This window comes from Crocodylus porosus, unplaced genomic scaffold (assembly GCF_001723895.1).
Source record: "Crocodylus porosus isolate Cpor-Errol unplaced genomic scaffold, CroPor_comp1, whole genome shotgun sequence".
Taxonomy (NCBI): domain Eukaryota; kingdom Metazoa; phylum Chordata; order Crocodylia; family Crocodylidae; genus Crocodylus; species Crocodylus porosus.
In genome coordinates this window covers 15,226,608-15,248,608 of record NW_017728943.1, presented here as the reverse complement: position 1 = coordinate 15,248,608, position 22,001 = coordinate 15,226,608, and the positions used below count along the sequence as shown (strand labels likewise).

The following is a 22,001-nucleotide window of genomic DNA, read 5'->3' as shown; positions in this document are numbered from 1 at the left end:
CTTTAAGAGGCGGCTTGGTGCCTACCTGGCTGGAGTCATCTGAGCCCAGTTTTTCTCCTGCCCAGGCAGGGGGTCGGACTTGAAGATCTACAAGGTCCCTTCTGACCCGACTTCTATTATTCTATGAACATTATAATCATTCCTGCTACTTAACCCGCAGGTTCTGCCTCCACCCTGCCAGATCCCTCCCCCAGGTCTTGTTCTCTATTAACTTCAACCACACCACTGCAAAAATGCAGCCCTCAAGGTACCAGCCATGTTCAGAATGGCTCACTTTGCCATCGTAAAGTGGATTGGAAAACTGAGCTTGGGGAGAGTCTTCACACCCCATGTAACTGGGTCCTGCTTGCTCCTCAGACAAGCTCTTTTGAGAGCTCTGTATGCTGCCACTTCTCACTTGCTCCTGGGCTCTCCCTTCACCTGCAGGACACTGGACTGAGTCTACTGATCTCGAAGGTAGAACTATAACCCTACTTGGATCATGTGACACCTGAAGCTGCTGTGACTGCTGTTTACAGCATCTCTATTTTACAAGGATCTCTTCCTCTGTGCAAATGAAGCACCCATAGTCAAAGTTGCTGCAGCCAGGGACCATGAAAATATGTACCCCATATATTCAGGGAAACTTATTTTCATTGGACTCTGGAAAACTTGGGTGGGTGCCTATCTTAAGGACATTTTGAAGGTGACTGATCTTCAGAAATGTCACCAAGAAGCACTGGGGAAAATGCATCTTCTTCCAAAAATGGAAGTATTGGAGTTGCTAGTCAGAGTTGACTGTCTTGGCTTTTGTCATTTCTTTTTTGCCACTTTCCCTAACCCAGCCTACAATTCGCAATAGATATCCCCCAGCTAAGCGAGCAGTGGCACTGGTCTGCCTTTCCCAGGTGAAAAGATTCAGCTGAAGGGGGCCTGAACAAGTGTCACAAAAGCAAAAGGCAGCTTTAAGGTCCAGGCAATGCAACAGAGAGAAGCATGCGAGTTCAGTTGAGGGTCTGTGTGGAATCCAATGTTGAGCTGCAGTCCATGAGATGAGATCTAAATTCTGATCTGGACTGTAGGGCTCAAATGAAATGTATTCTGAGCACAAACTCTGCAGAGGAGAGACTAGGCTGCTGGACTTCTGTGGCACCTAGGAGTTACTTCTAGAGATAGCTCTTGAAGGGAGGTGACTCCACAACTAGAATACTTTCCTAATATAGCAACATGAGAAGACTTGTATTGCATTCCCACTGAAATGGTCCCCAAATGCATCTCCCACAACAATCCAATACTGGCAGGGGCACATTCTAGGATGTTAGCTGTACACCTTTAATTCTACCTCTAATTTCTTTGAAGTTGAGACCCCAAACTGGACTTCTGTGCAGCTGGAATACATGCTGCGCATGGGCTGTTTCTAGGGCAAATATTTGTTCTAAACACTATGTCTAAAAAGATTTCTTCTCTCTCTTGCTCTCAATTTTTGCATCTTTCGGTCCTGAAAGTAATTAACTTTCAATGGCAGCTAATTATAAGTGAAGAGAAATTGGAGTCTGCTGTTTGTTTGGCGCAAGCTTGGCAAAGTGTTTTTTAATTGGAAACCCTCTTTGCCGGGTGTATTTCAATCCATTTTGCACTGTATTTATTGTTCCAGATTCATATTGTAACCGTGACCTTTCATCTAATGACAGAAGCTCATGCCGAGAAAAAATGATTATTTTAACAAATAGACATTAGGTCTAGGAAAGAGAATGAGAGGAAAAGGAGGTTAGAAGAGAACGCAGGAGCCCAAGGGGATGACATGGGACAAGAACGTCAAAGCCGCTGGATGAACAGTTCTGACACCACAGATTCTAGCAGAAAGAATTGTCATGGCCACCCAAGCCTTAACATTCCTCACCTCTATCTTTTCAGATAGCCATTTTCTTGAAATCATTTTCCCCCTTTTCCTGGGACAGGATTAATCCAAAAACACAGTGACATAGCTGCTGCCATGCCTTTGACTGCAGAGTGGAGAAAGCCACCCTGAGCAAACCAAGCATCTGACCTGATGGCATCCCACATAGAAAAAATGCTCAGAGCAGCCCTCTGAACACAGGTTCTGTGCACAGCCCGTGGTAGGTCTGGAATTTAAAGGCTGTGGCTTCCATCAAAAACCTGATACTGATGGCCTGAAGCATCCAATAAACCACAATACAACATGCTTCTCTGGGGGAAGACGTGAGGAAAGGACATGTTTAGATGTGACCCCTTTTGGAATGGCTGAGAATGGGAGTCATGCTCATGCTGTCTGCTGCACAACTGACACTATGTTGTAGGAACTGCAGGTGGCTGTTGAAGGGTCTCCTGACCCCGCCCCACCAATCAAAGGGGGAAAAGTCACATGGACGCTGCAATGAAGAGCTCCCTCTCTTCCCACTACTTCCGTTCTGCATAATACCCACCTGACCCTTTCAAAGAACTCCAATTCAGAAGAAGTACAACTTTGAGAGGCCTAAAATGGCAGTGTCCCAAAGCTAAGAGCCTGTAGTTGGAGGAAGAGAAGTTGAAGTAGGGTATAAAAAAGCATCCTCTCCACAGCCCTTCACACAGAGCACCAGGCCTAAGCCCAGCACCTCATATATAGATCCTTTGCCCAAACCAGCTGTTTGCTTATGGTGACTCCAAGGTCGCAAGCAAAAGGACAGTGGGGTTTTTTTGTGGATTCTAGTAATAAAGAATGTATGATTTAGGGGATTTTCCAGGTGGGAAAAATAAGCCCCTGCTTTTTTTCTGTCCAATGTGTACACTACAACCCTTTATTCATAGAAGGGAAGAGGCCTCCCAAGTCAGGAACTGACAACCCTTCTCAATGCAAACAGTCATTGAGAAACTGGTGGTAAAATAAAACCTGTTCGGTGAGATTACGGCGGGGCCCGGAGTGGCCTGTTCTGTCAGGAGAGCCCCCCAAAAAGGCACAGAAAGACTAAGGAGAGCAGACGGAGAGCACTAGCCAAGAGCCCTGACCACTGCTTTCCCTTCTGAAATCCCCCAAACTCTAGGTATGCCTTTCTAATGCAAACAACAGTACCCTGTAATAGTCATCACTTTAATGTGTGTTGGAGGAAGATAATAAAAGCTAAACAGTCTCCTTTGTTATGGAGCTCCCCTGTCTGCACTTCCCCTGCCCTGCAGGACCTGATGTGGCCACTGCTAGATCTATAATCTCCTGTTAGTGCCTGAAAGACCACAAATGACAAGGTGACGGCTTAGGTATCTCAGACCCAATGAAGCCAAGAGGTAACATCTCCAGGAAACAGGAGCAGCAGCTCTTTAGGCTCAGAAGTGCCTGGTGAGGTGCATGTGGTACATTGTGAACTGGCAGATCCTGCTAATAAACTGCTTTTGCCAGCTGTCCACGTGGCTTCTGCAAGGAGAAGCTTAGCATGCACTGGAGGCTGTTTGGCAAAAGGCTTAGTAGATTAATTGCAAGCCATTTATATGACACACAGAGTACCAACTGGCTAACATTTAGTTACCGGGGCCAGGATGGGCCAGGCTTAAAGCAGCAGAGGCATCAGTCCATCCAACTTGTGGAATCAATTGATATCACACTGCCAGCCATGACTACCTTCTCTACCAGACCCCTAACTTTCTCCCCTGAAAGACTCTTTATGGATCATCTTATCCAGCAGAATAGGACTTCGCTGCCTCTCACTCAGTTCAAACATGCCCTCTGGGCACTTGTACATGTGATGAAAATTCCAGTTAATTGCAGTTTAATTGAGTCACACTTTACACATACAGGGATTTTTCTGCATTTTAAATGAGTTTGTTACATTGCAAACTAAACCACATCTTCACATAGTTTAGTTTGCTTGTAACATTACAGCCTCTAATCTGAAAGCTTGCCCCCTGGTCGTGGGAGAGGTAGGCTGAAGGCAGAAGCTCAGAGGCAGCACCTGCTGGAATGAACTCTTTCCTAAGCCACCTGGGGCTTCCAGAGCCATATGTACTGTACCTGTCACCTTCCCACTGTCTGGGACCACCCAGGAACAGGCTGGTTTGCCCCTGGGGAGCTCAGGGAAGCAGCAGGAGGGCAGCTGGGCATGCTGGCAGCTAAAGATGGTGGCAGGGATGGTGTATGGTGCGTTGGAAGGAGGAGGGGTCACTTTCCCCCATGCCAAGCAGCAGTTTCTGCCCAGTGCTGCTGCTGGTCAGCCCCAGTGGGTGAGCCTGAGGCCAGCACTGGGGCCCATGCTGAGCAGCAGCAGCCCGGGATAAACTGCTGCTCAGCGTGAGAGGAAAGGAACCCCTCCTCCTACCACTGCCAGCTCTTCTTGGTGCAGCCGCTTGGAGCCCATGTGGGGCTGCCCTGTGTCTGCTCTGCGCTGCTGCCCCATGGGGAAGCCCAAAGGGGGCAGTGACATGGCAGAGCAACCCCATGTGGGCTCCTAGCAGCTGCACCAGGAACTGCTGGAAGTGGGAGGGGCTGATTTCCCCCCACACTGAGCATCAGTTTGTCCCCTGCTGCCACTACTCAGCTGAAACAGGCTAGCATGAGGTCAGGGCTGTGCATGCTGGTCCCCACCTGTTCCATAGGGTTGGGGCACAGGGGGCTGGGAGTGAGCATGTGCACGAGAGTGCGGTGACAGCTGGGCAGAGGCAGAGGGCCAGTGCCAGCAGGACCCAGAGCAGGGCGACAGAAGCACAGGGTCCTGGTCAGCAGGGGCTCCATGGAGCCAAGCCAGCTCCCTTCTGGCACAGCTCAGCCCAGCTCCACAGACACCTGCCAGCCCATGCCCTGCGCTCCTGCTGCCCCACACTCTGGGCCCCATCAGTACTGGCCCCGCATGCCCAAACACCTGCTCACTTCCACTCCCCTCTGCCCCCCACCACTGCTTTCCCTACTCTCCTGCCTGCCTGCCTGCCTGCCTCTCCTGCACCATGTGGCTTCCGGCTGCATGGAACAGGCAGGAGCCAGCCTGGCCCCAAGGACTGGGGTAATCGCCTGTGGTCCTCCCCTGCCTTCCTGCTCCCTGCCCCACTTCTTACCTGAATTTCTTGCTCTGGAGCAGGCAAGCATGAACAACCCCAGGGTTCCAGGCCAGAAGCCTCTGCTAGGCAGGGGCTTCCCACTGCGGGGGGGGAGGGGGGACAGGGAGCTGGTGGGCCTTGCTGCTGCAGGGTTCTGCTGTGGTTCCCCTGGCTCCTATTGCCCCTGGCTCCTGTCATCTTTGAAAGGCAGCTAGGAGCAGATAAATATTAATTTTCTAAAATTTTTAGGGGCCCCATGGGCTGGATAGAATGGCCTGGCAGGCCAGGTCCAGTGCAAGGGCCATATTTTACCCACCCTGCCATATGTGAACTCACCCTCTCTGTTACAGGCCCACAATGATAAACAGATGAAAGAGACTTCCAGAGCAGGGTTGGAGAGGTACAGCAAGCAGAAGGCAATGAACTGCAAGCACACAGTTGCTCTGTTTCAATACAAATGCCCTTGCAAACACAGAGCTAGGAGGGAGAATATAAGTAGCATGAAAGGCAGTGCCCCACCAGAACCCAGATGGCCCAGGAGGCTGGTGTAATTAAGGTATGCAACTTTCTATAGCCAGTGGTAATTTCTATAGCAGAAGAGAATGATGTGGCTAGCACCAGCTCCAGCAACCTTTGACCCTTCAACCTGAATGACCAGGTGCCTACGTGCAGCTGGGTTTACTGCAGGTGGCCTTTTTTGCATGTCTGAGTGGGGCTCATACTCACACACCTGGATCCAAGCAAAATGCCTTCACCCTTCTGCTACTCCATCTTGCACACAAGCAACATACAACCAAAGATAAAATAGTCTCTAAGCCTCTAAGATACAGGACAGAGATCCTACAGGAGTTGCCAGCTGTTCTATAAGGAGCTGTATTCTGGGTACGTGTAGTTTCAGAGAATCTGGGCTGGTTTGGGGTTTCTAGTGGGAACAATCCTCTGGCAGATGACTGCTTTAGATTTGTGGCTTTGAATCTGAAGTTCTCAGAGTAGAAAAACAATGAGAATCTATATAAAGTCTTAGAAGCTCAGCCAACAGTCACCTTTTTTACAGCTCTTATTAAGACTACTGTAGAAGCACCTAAAAGGCTTAGGAGCCTCAAACTCATTGAAAATATAGGAACTTCAGCTACCAACTACTTTGTGCTTTTATAAATGGACTCTGGCAAAAACACTGTGGCTAACAACCCAGTTCCTTCAGAAGGCATTGTGAAATATTAAAGGAGTACATATATCATTTTCTTTAAAGAGGTTAGCACCTTCAATGGATGGCCTTGGAACCCATCATAAGGATCCCTCACCCCCAGGTTCCAGCATCTGGCAATGAGATGCATAAAATGCCTCAGACTGTGTACAGCTCTTTAAGACTGGCTGAAACATATATCCACATGGAAGATTTTCAGAGGCACAAACAAGACAGATTCCCACCGACTTACAGTACCTTCTGTTCTAAGCAGGCAATAAAGAAGCCAAAGAGGAAAATCTCAGTAGAGAAAATAGCTCATCACAATGTCTCTACTCCCTCTAACCCCTTTCTCACCCAAGCTTAATTATCAAAGAAAACTCATTGGCTAAAAGTCATGTTCAAGAAATATCCCAAAGTCCATCCCAGTATCAGCACCAAAAACCCCCAAATCATCAGACATTCCACTCCAGGTTTGGGAATTCTTACATTTCTAGCTTGGCTTTTAACCCACCAAAAGAAGGCCTTTCACAGAATCATAGAGAATGAGGGTTGGGAAGGACCTCAGGAGGTCATCTAGTCCAACCCCCTGCTCAAAGCAGGGGCATCCCTAACTAGATCATCCCAGCCAGGGTTTTGCCTAGCCAGGTCTTAAACACCTCAAAGGATGGAGACTCCATAACCTTTCTGGGTAACCTGCTCCAGTGCCTTACTACACTCCTAGTGAGAAAGTTTTTCCCGATATCTAACCTAAACATCCCTTGCTGCAAATTAAGACCATTCAGCACTGCTGTTGCAGCCTAGAGTTTGTCACGTTTCAAAATCAGTCCCCCAAAATGAAGTCAGTGTATCTGTGTGCATGCACTGCAGATGCGTTTAAGTTGCATTATAGCTTGATATCATGACCTGATGGAATGGACTTGGAAGACATGGACCCTTTCACTCCTCCAAGCAAGTGTACCAGTCATAAGACAGCCGTGCTGAAATACATTAAAAAACAAACAAAAAACAAAAAAACCCAGAACCAAAAAAACTATTCTTTGAAACTAGAAGATATGGCAGAGGAACTCCATAGCAGTCCCCACAAAGTATTTTTCATGTATTTTGCATGTAGCCCTTTCTTCCTTCAGATAACAGCCAACTACTGTGCTTAAGACATTGGGCCAGTTCCTGTTCTCAGCAAAATAATTTGTAGAAAATTCTGATTAGTGCCAACAGGAATCAATGTTTATGAAGTCTATAGGATAAAATATAGAAAAGCACCAAATGACTTTGGAATCTAGAGTCCCATTTTCAAGAAAGACTTAGCTGTTTTACACGTAAAGGTCTATTGGACTTTCAACAAGACACAAGCTCCTATGTGGCATACATGCTTTTGAAAACTTTACTCCAAGTCTTTAAATTTTTTTTAGACATTTTGATTTACTCTCTCTCTCTCTTTGCTCTCATATAGAATAGTTTGCCATCTTGACAACAACCACCCTCACCTTTATGTTTCTAATGGAGCTTGAAATAATACGATAGGTAACAAAACAGTGCTTTGGTTTTGTTTACTGGTGTTGTGTGCACTAGGTTCATAGAGCAGGTCACAACACAGCTCTAGAAAGGGGGGTCAAAACAGGCAGGCTTTGCTGTTGACTTTGGGGGCATTGAGACAAACTGAGAGCTTGCAAATTAATTGCTTCTGCAGAGCAAGGCAAAAAAACACAAAACCAGAACAGATTTCTTGCAGGCCCTACTGTAAGAGTGCAGCCTTCTGCTCCCCCCTTGCCCATGAAGTGTCTTCAGGAGTGAATAACAGCTTCTGATGGTTTTAGAATCTGTACTGTGGAACGTATGCATAACAAGGCTATAATAATGTTATGGCAGATCGCATCTGGAATCCAAACTTTTTGCTGGGGCTAAAGCACCAAGCAATAACTCTTCACTTGTGTCTCTGAGTGATTTGAATCTCTGATTGAGGCCAATATTTGAGGACAGTTACAAGCTATCACCATTTCAAGTGATTCAGATAAAACTATGGCGAGAGCCTACAAACCTCCAAGGAAGCAATACCAAGACACTTAATTTAACCCTTTGCATGCCACACACACCCAACTGACTAACCTCCTCTACCGCATTTCATTTAAAATACTGCCCAATAAGGCACGCTTCTAATTTTCAGGATAGTAGCAGGGGGAACAGAAGAGAAGTGAGGTATTATGCACACTTGTGTAAATTTAAAGGCACTCAGTGGAAAGCAGCTGACAATATGGAGAAGATCATAGGATCCATTCTGTTGGTACTACCAAGCCTTAAGTTAATGGATCAAACATTTTTTCCCAGCCATACAACACAGCTGTCTATCTCAATGGACCAGTCAGATTAATATCAGTTACTTTCCTGGTAAAGCAGAGACTTATTTCCTTCCCCCATACTTCTCCCCCACTCCCTCTACCCCCACCCCCCGGTCCATTTTTAGCTCTAGGCACTCCATGATCCATTGGCTAATTAAGAGTTAGGGGTCTGCAATCAGACTGCAGTTGCAATCTTGATGTTCCCTTTGACTTACTAGACTGGCAGGAAAGGTACCAATTATCAGAACAAATGCAACAAGAAGGAGGAAGAAAACACATCTGTCTTCTGACCTATCCAAAATGCTAGCCCTTTATGGCAAGGGGCTCTGCTAATCTTCAACTCTGCATTGGTCTACAGCCTCGCCTTTCTCTGTCATCTGACAGCAGCTGCCCAGGGGCCCTACAGCCTTAAAATCTCACAGAATCTGTAGGAAGAAAATGTTTCTTTCCAGAACCACAGTATTCACCGGGTAGGTTTTAAAAGGCCAGGATTGAAAAGATACTGAACAATTCCTTCTGCATGGCAGTTGCACCCTAATATCTACTGCCAACGCCAGGGGTTTCAAGGACAGCAGTAACTGAAAGCCACTTGTGAGAAATATCAAGCACCTAAATCCCATGGGAGGTTGAAGGGCAAGGGGCCTCAGTACCTGGTATAAAATCATGAGCAAAGGTCAACTGCAGCCATCTCTGTTGACATCATTCACAATTATAACAGGATGGTCACAACTATTGTCAGGAATGTTAAGATAGGTTGTGTTCATCCCAGTCATTTTAATCCTTCCCCCTCTAGATCTCTGTCACAGCTGAACACATGGTAACAGCAGACATGTTGTAACCAGATGTGTAGGGATAGTGCCAAAAAAATCCAATTAAATGCATGCAACTTACCATTACTTTGAAAGAACAATCAGGCAAGGGTTAGAAAGCAGCAAGACTTACCTATAACAAAGAGGAAGGGTAAAAATCATTGAATTGATAAAAACAGGGACCATCAGCAACACGCATTCACAAACAGGATCAAACATTTTCTTGCCAGAATGCCAAGAAGAATAACCAGTTCATATATAACCATCCTCACTGGAGGAGATGGAAATGTGTGACCAAAAAAGCAACCAACAGTAGACAGAAGTCTATATATAATTGTTGATGTCTTGTAATTATTTAAATTATATATATATTGATAGATAGATCTATATTTCTCTATATATTTAAATAAATACAAGACTGCAGCAATTACAAGACTGTAGATCTATCTATCTAAATAATAACAAGACTGCAGCATTCTGTTTGCAAGCCACATGGTTAATAATATTATATAATAAATATATATATAATAAATATATATTTACACTGAATCTATCACAAAAGAATATGCAAGCTGAAGCCCTGGTGCCTCCAAAGTTACAGTGCAATTTCATCTTACAACATCTCTTGATGGTCAATGGTCAAAGTCAAATGGAATTGCATTCATAGAGTGGAATTTATAGACCAAAGAAAGGATATCCCAATGAACCCAAAATCTCATTTATGGCCAGAACAAAAGGAGAAGACAAGTAAGACTGAGATGACTTCATAATTACATGGAGTGTGTGCCTGTGTTGTGGTAAGGAGGAAAATTGGATGGATAAATTAATAAATTTAGCACCAGTCGGGGCCAAGTACCCAATGTCCTAGGCATTATACTAATACAAAAGGTTGTTCTTGTCCCAAAGACCTCACTTGCTTCTACAAGATGTTCTATCCTTGTGGGCTGAAAGCTTGAGAGAACCTGGGCTGAGATTCTACCTCCCCTGAGCCCAGCTTGGAACCCAAGAGCTAAACTACATCAAAAAAACTCACCCACCCAACCAAATATAACCCACCTCTCATCCTGTTTACTCTCTGTTTGTCCTTCTCCCTAACCTCCCTTGAAGCGTGTTCCTGCTACCATCTACTGGAAGGAATTCCACAGCTGCTTAAATAAGCAACTAAGTCTGCAAGCCAGAGAATCACAGTGAATTCTTGAATCAGCTGGCTTACATAGGGGCTATAAACCTTAATACTGTTGCAGAAGCAGAAACAGTTGATATATTACCACTGCTTCATTAACATTTTGTAAGCAGATTTTTTTGTTATGATTTTTCTGTTTTATTTTCTTTTTAAAGAGAGAACATCTCACAATAGGCTGAACCATTTCGTTGATAAATGCTCGCTTCGAGGTTAGATCTACTTCAATGGGTTTGATCCAAGGTGCATTGAAGTTAATGGACCTTAGTAGCCAAAGCATAGCAGATTATACCTCAAAGATTGTTCCACAGGGAAACTTTTCTCCATAGGGTACAAGTTTATGTCATCTAACATCAATTCACACCTACACACAGCTGTGACTCAGCAAGCAGGAATCATACCAGGTCTTCCATTTTAAAAAGGGAATTTTCTTGGTAGAACATGGGTGTAGGTTGTAGCCATGTTGGTCTAAGGACACAGACAGACATGGGTCTTTGGATAAATCTGATATTTGTTATTAGACCAACTAAATAGTTGAAAAAATTTTCTTGCAAAGTTTTCGTGTTTAAAAACCGTTCATCAGGCTGAGGAAGCATCTGCAGTTGGTGTGTGCTCTTCCTGGATGGAATGAATACTAAAGAAGCCAGAGGCTGGGCTGGTATGCATACAAGGCAGGCAGTCAGCAAAGATGTAAATTGAGAAGTCAGTGGGTGACAGACAGGCTGGAGGTGGTAGAGGGGGAAGGGGGATGAATGTAGCACATAAATAGTGGAGAGGTATTTGGGGAGTCAGATGTCAGGCAGGTTATAATGTGTCATAAATCCAATGTCTATATTTAGTCCATGGTTTTTTGTATCCAGGAGGTTGATGAAGTGAAGAGAAGTAAAGTTCATAGGCTTGTCTATGAAAAGTGTTTTGTAAATTCCCCTTGAGGATTAGAAGTGAAAGATTGGAGAGAGAGTGGTTTCTTGTGAGAAATGTGCAGATATACTTAAGATATATCAATGACATCATCATTTAGACTGAAAATGTGCAATCTCTGACTGAGTTCCATCAGAAATTCAACAATCATCACCCCTCCATCTGACCATCTCTTGAATACTTCAGCACCAACATCTTTTTTAGACATGATGATCAGTATCCAGAATGGTAAAATACAGACCACGTTATACAAGAAACCCACAGACCAACATACATATCTGCACAGAACCAGCAATCGCCCTAAACACACCAAGAAAGCTGTGATATACAGCCAAGCCCTCAAATACCACTGAATGTGCATTTAGAAGAACACCCAGGACTGCCATTTTACAAATCTTAAAAAGGCTTTTGCTCAACAAGGGCACTCCTCCATAGAAATAGATCACATGTTTGTAGGGGCCACCCAGATATCATGTGAAGAATTCCTGCAGTACAGAAGGAAAACCCCCATGAATTGCATACCGTTGGTTATGACGTATCACCCCTCCCACAAACCTATATGGAAAATCCTCAAATAGTTGCAACCCATACTACAAGGAGACCCAATTCTTAAAGAAATCTTCCCAGAACCACCCATCCTAGCCTTCAGACAAGCACTGAACCTTGTTAACCTCATCACCAGAAGCAAATTTCCTACAGCCCAAAACACACCAAATGGATCCAGACAAATAATGCAAAACCTGCCAACACATCTCCACCACCCCAGTTTCTACACCCCACAACAGAACCATCAGCATTCCTGGATCTTACAGATGCACCTCTAGAAATGTAATACATCTCATCCAGTGCACAAATGCCCTGATGGAAAATACATAGGAGAGACCAAGCAACTACTGCACATGAGAATAAACGCACACTGGAAATCTATTAAGGACAATAATAGTCAATTACCTGTGGGGGCATATTTCTCACAAGAAAACCACTCACTCTCTCAGTTCTAATCCTCAAAGACAATTTACAAAACACTTTTCACAGATGAGCGTATGAACTTCACTTCATCAACCTCCTGGATACAAAAAAATCATGGACTAAATATAGACATTGGATTGTGACACATTAAAACCTGCCTGAAGTCTGACTCCCCAGGTACCTCTCTACTTTTACAAGAGACTGAATGGCCCCTGCTCTTTGGCAAGAGTTCTAATAACTTTGGCATGATGTTTAGTAAGTTGAGAGAAGAGGGGGGAGGAAGGTCAAAGACATGGATTGAATATATACACCCAAAGGTTGTGCAAGGACAAGTCCTAGTGTCCCCCTATTAGTCTGTCAGTCACTGATGCAATTTCATCTTACAAAATGTCTTTCAGAGGGTCATGTCCACCAAAGCCAATGGAGCTAAACTGGTGAAATGGAGAAGCAACAATTGGCATAAGAATGGGGAAGATGGATGGAACCAGTTATATTTTAAAGAAGTTTAGAGGAAATTAAAAAAGGATTAACACACAAAAAAAAAATCACATGGGATGGGGCAAAGGAAGCAAGGGATAAGTAGAAAACCATGATTAATGTGAACGGGGAAAATAAAAAAAGAGAATATTTTCAAATGTTCCTAGGAATATAACTCACTGATTTACTTTACTGGTATTTTCAACCCATTTTTAATTATTTGTAAACACTTCAATCAACATCTCCCAATGAAGTCCACAAAAACATACTAGTTCAGATTTGTAGCAGCAAACAGTTTTGCTTCTGAAAAGTCCTGTAGTCTGACAAAGAGCTCTTCTTGTTACATGCACACAAGTCACTGAGTAATGTTAGACATTCACAGGCATTTATCAACAGGTCAAGTGGTTCTGCTCTTCCAGAAATCTCAGATCACCCAATCGAGGGACAGAAATGATATGAAACAGCGTGAGTGATCCATCAGATGGCACAAATAATAAATAACAGATACTAAAGGCAACATATTCTCAAACAATCTAGAGGATTAAAAAATCATTTGTACAAGCTGTCCATCTAATGACTAAGGATAATGACCAATTTAGGAAGAACTCATGATCCTCCAGATAATTTGCTGTATCAAAAGGAAAAACTAAATTTGACTAATGCATTGTTTGTTGCAAAGAACCCCCAGCTCAAATTCTTAAAGACCACACTGGAGAGAAACGACACACAATAACAACAGGAAGAAAAATACATGAGAAATAAGGAATGCAAAGGAGCATAGATTTTGCAGGAATGGGATCACTCCAAGATCTCCCCTGCCTAAATCCTTCCTTCTCGTGCACCATGTGTGTTTATCTCCACTTCAACAAGGCTGCAAAGAATTAGGCTCTCTCTGTCTGATACCCAGGAACCAGAACAAGCCATATGGAGAGGCTGTGGGCATAACAGAGAGACTAAGCACAACTTCCAGTACCTCTCCTCCTCCCTTATCTCAGAAAGGCACCAATGCTCTCCTATAGCTAAACTCATCTGCTTTCCAACTCTCTGTCAACTGCTCATCAAGAAACTTGGTTCAGCTTCTGTTTTTTAAGGACATGCAATAATGGGGAAACAGAAAAGCATTTTAACAAAGGAGATTATTCAAAAGGTTAATTACAGAATGAAACAGGGGAGGGGGGGCAAAGAAAAAGAGGGAAAATTGGGTGGGGGGCGGGCATTCTTTCATCAGCAAAATCTAGCTCTCCAAACCTTAAAGCCCTTTACAATGTAGGTTGAATGAGGAAAGGGCCAGGAGGAGGATGGGCTGTGTTGCTCATTTGAACACTTAATAAAATCACAATTACATTCCTCCCTTAATCCCATGTCATTAGGAGCAAAATGGTACATCAGGAGGCCATTTATGTATGAATGCCCGCAACCTCACCATTCGACCTGCTGACTGCCCCTTTCTTCCTTCTGCGTTCTGGCTTTTTGTTACCAGAGCCAATTATATATTTTGAGATGTGATTTTTTCTGGCCAGGCTCTCAGCCTCCAGCATCGGGGGTCCCACAATGGCTTGGCTGGAGACCCTTGCGGCCATTATTATTATATTTTGGTGGAAAGGTCATTATTGCTATAATAGCCACAGATGAATCTGTCTATTCAGAGCTTTTAAGAAAGAAAGAAAAAATAACAACAGAAAAAAGCTTTTTTTTATACAACAAGCTCAGTCCTGCTCTCATGGAAGTCAATGAGGGTTTGGCCACTGACTTGAATAGGAGCAGAACTGGACCCTGCTGGAGAAATTTATAACAGAGGAACAAAACCAAAAGCAGCAGTGAATTCAAATATAAGGTTGATTTCTTCTTCCTTGCCATGAATGGAAGGGGAACAGAATTAAGAGTGATAGACTATATAATCCTGACTTTGTAATCAATCTGTCATCAGACCCAGTCCAGATTCTGGACAACTGTAACAGAGTACAAAAGAATGCCACTGAGGTCAATGCAAGTGTGCAAATGTAGAGCTGGCACCCCCATTATTCTAGCCACTCCCTTAGTGCAATTATCTTATGACTTTCTAAATCCCCCCATGCTCTTTACTCTCCATCCTGAATTTATATGCGCCAACAGCTAGCAGGTTCCACATGAGAGACAGCTGCATTTCAGTGATGGATGATACAATTTGTAGATAGTTTTAAAGGCTCTTGGACATATGCATGTGTTAAATGTAGGATGTTTCAGTATACAGTGCATTATGAACCAAGTCATCATCTGAAGGTGACTTGTTGCCTGGTCACAGCAATGCAATAAGACCTGCCTTGCTTCCTTCATTTTTTTCATTGAGAAACTAGCTGATGTCTTATTTAGTATAACACATATCCAAGCATCTGACCATTTTGCATGTCAATTTATAGCACTTGAGGTACTTATTCAAAAGCTGGCATTAAGAACCACAAGGAATTCAGATCCCTTTACAAGTTTCCCATCAAACTGAGGGAATCAAGTCATAAGCACCTTTACTTATATCAAAACTAACCTTGTTCTCTCTCAGAAGTAGAAGTGACCCTTCATTTGACAAAAGACTTGAGAAACACTTCTTTTCCCCCCAGTCCTCATCTAAATAGGTTTGTAAAAGGAAGAGGAACACAAGTCCCTGCTGCTGTTTTACTGGATTCCAAAGATGCCCACAAAGAAAAAGGAATGGAGTAAGTGGATAAAATTTAGAACTACTAAGGTGCAAGTAGGCAAAACTCCGCTAGGCCTGAACTTGGCCCTAGGTTGATTAGAGTCAAAATTGTCCACATCATCTGGAGGCTGCCTGTGCAAGGAGTTGGAAAGATCTTCTGTTTCTGTGCACACAATAAAAGGGAAGCTGCCCACACTGTTGCCATTCTATGGATAAAGAGAGTCATTGGCCTCCAGGACCATAGATCCTGCACCTGACACCAGCACTCAATTTAATTTCAGAGGGAAAAAAAGGAAACACAGAGAGAAAAACAAAATTGGAAGTGACCATCAGTTACAGCTAATCAGATCTTTTCCACTCCACACTCCCACAAAGCTACTCTGGCCATAAGAACCATTTCACGCTGAGGCAATGGAAAACTCCATTTTCACAGACTGCAGGGTAGCACTTAATCGTTCTTAGTTATTTTTTTCTTTTAAACATATTCCAGCAGCAGAAGGAGAGGTGAAAGGCCCCATCTCTCAGCACTGAGTCCCTGAGTCATCAAATCCACCTCCACAAACTGAATTATATTCAAAATAGTGCTGTCGAGGAGAGATCCCGTATCTTGATAAGTGTTCTTTGGCCGCACCCACAGACACTCACCACTTCAGAAACACATCACTTTCTAATAATATAGTGGGCTACATTATCTTATTTGACACCAAAAACTTGAGATGATTGATGGTAGTTTAAATTCTGAATAGACTGGAATTACACAGTGGATTTATAATCCCTTGCACTGGTGCCCTGGGGAAACAGCTGAAAGCCTTTATCGCATTCTGAAGACAGCATGACGGATACCAACACCCCTGCCCCCAACACCAGACCCTTCCTTTCCCCAACTCTCTCACCACGTTTCCAAGCCCGTTTGAGGCAGCCAGCAATGGAATCCATCCACCAACATGGCTCTGAGGGGCCAGCATTTGATCAGTAGGTGCCCAGGTGTAAAGTGAGAGAATCCACATTTCTAACTCATATTTAACTCAGTCAGTATCAACTGATAAAGAAACAAAGGGAGAGAAAAGAAGATGCCAGAGGTAAACGGGGGAGAGGAAGGGGGAGTGGGCCTTCTATTTAGATGTCAACTTTTGCCTTAGATGCATACCCCTTGGACAGCAAGTCCACAAAAAGGGTCAAGGAAATGATTGGACAGAAATACATGGAGAGATATGCAAGACTGGGGAAAGAGCACTCAGTCTCAGGAACCTGCACATAGCAAAGCTGCGCAAAGCACCCTCCTTGCACACGGACAAATCATAGGGCTAGTGGTTAGAAACACACTAGCACTCCTTAGTGTATCAGCACTTAGTGTAGTACCTTGGTTTCCAGAGGATGTTCATAGTTCCATTTACTTCAATGGACTGAAGAATCATAAAAAAGTAGGGCTAAATGGACCCTTCCAAGGTCATTTAGTCCAACCCCCTGCTCAAGGCAGGATCACCCCTATCTAAACCACCCTAAGGAAGTGACAGTCTAATTCAGGGCTATAAGAGTGGTGGACCATGAGGCTGGAAACTGTGGTGGGGTGAGTGATAACAGCTTACAGTGCAAGAGCCACTGGGTCAGCACCAGGGGGATTAATGCTACCACTGCTTTCAGTATTTCCAAGATAAGACTCTGCTGGGGACACTTTTCAGCAGTAGTGGGGCACTTGGCAGTACTGTTAGCACTATGGGTGCTGGCTGCCCAACCAACTATTTCCAGGTTGAGGTCCCCACTGAGGACATCTTTCAACAGCAGGTCAAGCAGTGGTGCTGTGGTCAGCACAGAAGGAAGGGTGGAGACCACTGCTATTTACCTCACCACCAAAAGTGGGTTGGGTGGCCTGCAAAAAGCTTGGGGTCTGGACTTAGCAACCAAGATGAGCTGGACAGCCCTGGTCTAACATCCTTAAAAACCCTGTGAACAACCCTCTTGTACAACTGCCAGGCCCCAAATGTCAAAAAACACCTGAACTTGCCACAGGTAAAAGCAGAAGTGTGGGGGCACTAACATTGTAAAGTAGCTGTTAAAATATGCTCAAGACAGCCACGGAAGAGGCTCTCTACTCCCCTGAAAACTAAGGTGCCTATTTGTGTGCCCCAAAAATGGAGCTATGAACATAATTCTAGCCTCTCAGGTTTTAAAAAGCTTGCCAGTGCTAGGGGCTAGTTTTAAAAACAACCAGACGATGGAGGCAAGTAAAAGTAATGCTGTAGTAAAAGATGACTGGAATGAACTTGAAGACTCTAGCACCTTCTATGCGGGTATCAACACATAACCAGTACATGCAAGAGACTCCTCCACATCCACAGGCAGGAAAGTGAATGAAGGTACATACACAGGCACATGGAAATAGGTCCTTCTTTCAGCAGGACACTTGCTCATTGGCAGTTTTGTTGCCCAAGCAGCTTGGCCCCACTGTAGTCTCTTTTGGGCCTTGTTACACATTACACTTTGAGCTGCTCAAATGTTGGTTGGTGTTCGTGCTGGCTTGAGTTTGAAGCAGTTGCACCTTAAAGGCTAAAAACCTTCTGACTGTCCCCCACCTGCACAGCTGTGAGTTGCCACTGGAGGGCTGGTGAGCAGGGGCCTGACTAGGAGCTACAGCTGTGAGTTGCCAGTCAGGACTGGTGAGCCAGGACAGGCTTCTATCCCTGCTGTAGGTGGGGGAGGGAGGGGGCGCAGTGCAGGAACATGAAGCTGGGAGGCGGAGAGTTAATGGAATGCGGATGGGTAATGACATGGGAGGTGGAAAGGAAATGGGGTTGGGAAAGGGTAGTGAAATGAAGGAAGTCAGTCCCTGAAGGATAGAATAAAAAGTAGTAAAAAAAAAAATCATAATTTTAAAAGAAATAAAGAGAAAGTAAATGAAAGAAGGTCATACATTTTAATACATTGGCATTTGGGATCAGGGTGTGGGGGGTGCTAGTCATGCTTCCCAGGATAGGTGGGAGGGGTTGAGGGAAGGTGCTTTTGGAGGAGCTACTGCCCTTGCCCTGCAAAGGAAGCCCCAGCTTATGAGGACCCAATCTGGCCCCCTTCCTTGCCCTCACACCCCTAGACTCTACTCCCAGATCTGTCCCTGCTCTGTGACCTGGCTCGCTGGCATATGCGCTGCAGGATGTTTGCAAGGGGTTGCACCCTTGGGGGTGGGAGGGTCACATCCCCCAAGCGACAGAAAGAGGTGCTGGCTTGATGCCACAACAACCGAGTTCATGGGGTGGAAAGTTTGTCTACACAGAACAGGAGGGTGGGCAGGGGAGACTACATCCTGGGATGCTGGAGGACTGCAATTTAGGCAGCTCATCTGTGGCAAGTGGTCACACTAATGGAATGTCAGCTGGGTAACAGATCAGGGACAAACTTGCCCTGGAGTGGTGAAACTTTAAGCCACCTAGGGCATATCTACACATTGCCATACAACAACGTTGCTATGGTGCCATGCTTTAGTATTTCCTTTCAGAAGTACTAAATCACAGTGCAGTATGGGTGGTTACAGTGCCATGCTCGCAGCTCACAGTTAGCGCACTCCTCTAAAGTGTGTTTTAAACTAGTTTCAGATGTTAACAAGTGAACAATCCAGGGGTTAAGAGCTCCAAGAGCTACCTAAAATTAATGTGTAACAAGGCCCTCTTTCTCATGAGACACTATCTTATCAGACACAAACACTGGAAACCATGTGGAGTAAGCATGCTGCAGGTTACTTAACTATTACCCTCAACATATACTCTGGGTTTTCTGTTTGGCCACTTTCTTATGCAGCTTCAACCCTAAAGTCCCAAATTTCTTTGGTTTTTTGGGCAAGCTTACCCCTAATACAGCAGGGTGGAAAGCTCCTAAAGGCTGTGTGGGAGGCACAGTGAATTAGCGGGAATGTCGGAGAGGTGGGGAGGAAGTTTGAAAGATGTTCATATCTCTATCCCCTTCAAATCTGTATCCCGTTTGTGCTAGGGGTTCCAAATACCAGATCTTGATCACAACATTGCTACCCAGTAGCATAATAATTGGTGGGCAAGAGGGGCACAAGCTCTGGGTACTGCCTAAGGGGGGATGTTAGACTGGAGCTAGGAGGGTGCTTCACCTCCCTTTCCTCTCCTAGACCCTGCACCTTGCATGCAGTGGCTCTGGGAGCAGGGATGACAGAGCAGCTGTAGCAGTGTTCAGTGCAGGAGCAGTGCCTGGAGATTCAATGCTTGGGTGAGTTGACAACACTTCCTTTTTCCTGCCACCAACAGACATCAAGTACAGGTTTCCCTCACTTTATGAAGTACATGAGTTCCTGGAAAATGGCACGTAATTCAAATCTGAATAAAGGGAACCCACTTTACAATGTAACAAATAGGGGTATGTTCCAAGACCGCTGCTGTACTGACCCCCAGACCCATTTCTACCATTTTTACATGACAATTTTGGTACCCACCAACAGCAGACAGTACACACAATCACAGGGCACTATCATAATGGGAATGGCAACTACAGAAACACGTGTCTCAGACAATGAGTGACAAGCACAGATCCACAGAGGAGACTATATTTTGGTGTGTCGCTAGCACAGTGCACCGCACAAAGGAGCTGACTGCGGGCTTCCACCACACCAATCACGTAAGAGTGAATTTACCCTGCCTATAACAAATTTTTGGTATAAAAAGGGTCATCACATAAGAGCAAATTCACACATATAGAACCCACATAAAGTGAGGGAGACCTGTACTGATTTTTTGGTAGCAGGAAAAAGAGAGGAGATGATATACCCGCCCCCCCCGCAATACATAGCAGCAAACCTCCAGCTGCTGTTGCTGCATCATGCACTGCCATTGTGCCCAGGGAATGGAAGTGCCCAGTTACGCCTCTGCTGCTAACCCATGTCACCCAAAGCACAGCAATGTGCACAGCATTCACTGAAAAGATGGTTGATCAGCACCGTTATAAATCACATACTGAGCAGTGTCCTTACCTGAAGAGGAGCAGGGGAGAGCTGCAACGAATATAGCAGGGCTGTTGCTGGATCTCTTGGAGTATCTCATCCTCAGAATGACCCTGAACAAACCTACTTAAACCTACAGGGGGAGAACCTCTTGACCTGATCCCACCCCCAGTAAGACCAGAGGCAGATGCACCAGCTGTGGGGATGGGAGAAGGAACAAAACTGTAGCTTGAGGCTTCAAGTTCCATTATTCAGGAAAGACTTTATCAACTCAGTAAAGATGCAGGCCACCATCAGAGGCCTTCCTAGCTTTCGACAAGTTGGGAAGGGAGTGTCTCATGTGGCCCCATCCGTCTTTCCCCATCTACTGGCTTATACTTAACTTGGAGGAAGGGTTCTGGGTTTGAACAGCACTTTGCAGAATGGGGTCCTGGACAATACGGTTGTAAATAGGAAGCCTCCTCCTCAGCAGCTTTCCCTTGGTTTGTGTTGCCAGGCCTGAGATCATTCATTTAACAGGCAGAGTCTGGGTTCCCCTTTGCAATCTCTAACACTGTGAGACTGAAGGAATTACCCTTGCAATGCCATTCAACCCCCAATTACCCCAAACTGTGCACGTCCTTATCTTCAAACCCTATGCAACCCACCTCCCTAGATACATGCTTCTGATTGAGTCTCTTTTAATAAATGACTCCTATTAAACTGGATTCCTCTGTCACTGCAAGAGACATAAAATTAAAAACTGTCTGTCTTTAATCATGCCAGGCTTCATCTCCGTCTCCCAGGCTCCATTTATCAATAATTAATATAAGGGAGACTGAAATCCATTTCAATTTCAAAGACTCAAATGTTATATTTTTTAATAAGAAAGAAAGGAAGAAACTGCCATTGCTACCATGAATAGACTCACTCACTCGCATGCACAGAAAAAGTGGTGGCAAAGCCACAGGCCCCATGAGGACAGGAGAGACTCAGATGCACCACATAACAGGTGGTTCTCCTTACAGCCTCATTGCTGGAGTGATCCCTAAACAGACACCTGCCAAGGAAACACAGGGTCCAGAAGATTTCAGGGATCTTTCTCCTTCTTCCCCACCTGATTTCACTAGCTCCAGAGTCTCTACCGAGCTGGTGTATTGGGCACTGTATTGGGCACCTGGTCTACAATCTTGTTGCAAAAGGGTGCCAGTATAAAAGAGACTTCAGAAGGATATGCCCTCACAAACAACAATGGTGGGAACTAAACTGGATAGTTGTGCAAAGTATGTGACCCAAGACATGTGTTTTGGTATAGTACAAGATATTATTTGGATTCAGATGCCAGCAGTGCTCTCCCTCCTGTTTCCTATTTATTTTAGCTGCATAGGTAACTTCTGCACTCCAAAACAGATTCTAATCTGCATATTACGCTCCTAGGTCACCTATGTGTATTTCTATTCTACTTTACTCAAGTCCCTGAAAAGCAGTTATAGGTGGGTCCTCCTTCTCCTCCTCCCTGGCTTTTTTTCCTTTGGA

At 44.7% G+C, this 22,001-nt stretch overlaps 1 protein-coding gene and 1 long non-coding RNA gene across 2 annotated transcripts in view; both read right to left on the bottom strand.

Annotated features, from left to right (window-relative positions):
- LSAMP (limbic system-associated membrane protein) overlaps nucleotides 1–22,001 on the bottom strand; it is a 1,430,869-nt gene that overhangs the window by 971,510 nt on the left and 437,358 nt on the right. The window lies entirely within an intron of this gene.
- LOC109319285 lies at nucleotides 3,737–21,776 on the bottom strand. Its single transcript, XR_002103462.1, has 3 exons — nucleotides 21,765–21,776; nucleotides 14,643–14,646; nucleotides 3,737–3,816 (listed from the first exon to the last, which is right to left on the bottom strand). It is a non-coding gene; the product is annotated as an uncharacterized LOC109319285 (long non-coding RNA).